This window comes from Grammomys surdaster, unplaced genomic scaffold (genome assembly GCF_004785775.1).
Source record: "Grammomys surdaster isolate TR1022 unplaced genomic scaffold, NIH_TR_1.0 100, whole genome shotgun sequence".
In the NCBI taxonomy this organism is placed as follows: domain Eukaryota; kingdom Metazoa; phylum Chordata; class Mammalia; order Rodentia; family Muridae; genus Grammomys; species Grammomys surdaster.
Window position 1 is genome coordinate 16,664,499 of NW_021604579.1, and position 2,927 is coordinate 16,667,425.

Here is a 2,927-nt window from a genome sequence, read left to right on the forward strand (position 1 = left end):
ATATTTCTCCTCTTTTGAAGACTGTCTTTTCACTTTATGACTTCCTTTGAAGCATAAGAGTCCTTAATTCTTCTATACAGATATGCAGTTGTTGCTCATCACACTGATACGCGATGGTACACACAGTAAGCAGCTGTTGGAGGGAAGCAAGACATGCTGTTCCATGCTCTCAGTCCAGTCTTCATCTATTTTCAGACACAGACACCGTTTATTGTGTTCTTGTTAATTTTCTGCTCCTCCTGCCATCCCTATTCCAACTATCCACCTCTTGCTGGCTCCCTACCTGCCAAAACAATCTCCTCTTCCATTTTCATATCATTTATATTTTATTACTCTCCTTTCTTATCCACTCCCTCTAAGATCTTCTGTTTTCTGCTTTATGATTATGATTTGAATGATAATGGCCCCCTAGACTCATAAATTTAAATGTTTGCTTCCTGAGTTGGGGGAACAGTTTGGGGAAGGATTAGGAAGCTAGGCCTTGTTGGAGGAGATCTATCACTGTAGATGAGCTTTGATAGGCTTTCAAAAGCACATGCTGTTCCCAAGCTCCAACACCATGCCTGCCTGCTTGCTGGCTTGCTTCCCACCATGATGGTACTCATTCTTAAATTAAGTGCCTTGGTCATGGTGTCTCTTTACAGTCCAAAAAAAAAAAAAAAAACACTATGACATTTAAGTATAGTCTATATTTCAGAGACAACATGGCTTTCTGCTTTATTTTGCTGAAAATAGTCCTTCAAGATTCCCGATTTTTTTTACAGCTAAATAAAATTCCATTGTGTATATGCACTACATTTTCTTTATCAACTCATCTTGGGTGATAATCTTGGATATTCAATATTATAGTCATTGAGAATTATTTGTCAACAGCCAAAGATATGTGACTATCTCATGTATCTCATGCTATGTTGACTCTGAGACCTTGTATATACACAGTAATGGTATAGCTGGATCACATGGTGGTTATATTTTCAGCTTTTTTGAGGAACCTCAATAAAAATTTGCACTGTACTGTACCAGTTAAAATCCCCCACAAGTGAAGAATAAATCCTACATTCTCCAATATCCCTACCTCCTCTCCACAGTTGTGGTCATCCCTGTTCTTAGTGATGGCCAATTAGACTAAGGTGAGGTGGAATCTTCAGGAAGCTTAACCTTTCGTTTTCTGCTGTCAAAGCATGGTGAATACCTTTTCTAATATTTGGCCACTTGTGTAATTTTGAGAATTTTCTACTTAGTTCATTAGTTTACTTATTGGTTGGATGGTTGGAGGCATTAGTGGTTAACTTTTGCCATTCTTTATATAGTCTGTTATATTAACCCTCTGTCTGATGTGTACTGGGCAGGTTCCCCATCCCATTCTTAAACTGTTTCTGGTCTCACATTTTTCTTTGCTGTTTAGAAGCTTCTCATATATCATGTAACCTCATCTGTCAATTTTCTGAGTTGTTTCCCATGTTAGAATCTTTTGTAGTTAGTCCCTTCTTATTTTGAAGTATTTTTTTCTAGCAGTTTTAAAGCGTAAGTTCTTATATTCAGTTTGTAGGTGCATTGTGTGTCTGTGTGTGTGTGTGTGTGTGTGTGTGTGTGTGTGTCTGCATGTATAGGCCTCAGGTGTCATTCCTCAGGCACTAGCCATATTTTTATTTCTGAAAAGATCTCTTACTGGCCTGGAGCTCACCAACAAGATGAGGCTGATTAGCCAGCAAGCCCTAGTATCTGTTGCCTCTACCACCCCAGTGCTGAGTTCAAGGTCACACACCAACATGGTTGGCTTTGTTTATGTGGGTTCTAGGGGTTCAACTCAGGTCCTCCAGCCCATAAATTAAGCAACTTACTCACTAGGCTGGTTTCTAAGCCTGACTTGACTTACTGCTTTTGTTTGTTTTGTTTTTCTTTAAATTGGATATTTTCTTTATCTACATTTCAAATGTTATCCAGTTTCCCCTCCAGAACCCCTATTTCATCCCCTATCCCCCTGCCTCTATGAGGGTACTCCCCCACTCACCCACCCACTCCCGCCTTCCTGCCCTGGGATTCACCTACACTGGGGCATCGAACCCCCTCAGGACCACTCCTCCCACTGATGTCCAAAAAGGCCATCCTCTGTCACATATGCGGCCGCAGCCATGGGTCCCTCCATGTGTACTCTGGTTGGTGGTCCAGGCCCCTGGAGCTCCTCAGGTCCTTCAATTCCTTCTCCAACTCCTCCCTCAGGAACCCCGCGCTGAGTCCAGTGGTTGGATGCTATTGACCTATTGTTTTAAGCTGATTTTTCTACAAGGTGAGAGTTATGGATCTAATTTCACTCTTCTGCAGGTAGAGAATCCAGTTTTCCCAGCAGCTCCTGCTAATCTTGGGTCCTTTTAGTTTGGTATTTTGATTTTATTCCAAAGTTCATGGATGTTAGATCAGACTTATTTTTTTTCATATAGGTGCTTGGTTCTTTATTCCTTTGATAATATTCTCCATCTTTGATACTTTTTCTTATGTTTTCTTAAGTCTGTTGGTAATGTTTTCCACTGGTTTTTTTTTTCCTGTTTTTTGTTTGTTTGATTTTTAAATTTGGCTCACTGGTTTTTTCACTTCCAACTTCCTATTTGTTTTGCAAAATAATTTTTTAAATTTTTTGAAATTATAACTACATTATTTCCACTTCCTTTTCCTCCATTCAACCCTTTCCATGTCAAATCCATGCCTGTCAAATCTATGCCCTTTTTTTTGTAGACATTGTTACATATATACATTTACACATACATGTTCCTAAGTTCATAAATAAAATATTTCCTTCATGTTGAAGGTTTTTTTCATTTTTATTGCTTTTCTAACTTTTCTCTTTAGAGCCTTTCTGTTTTAAACTTACTTTTATCCTCCTTGAGGTAACTGATCATTTCACAGGTTAACTTTTTTTTTATTTCCTTTTT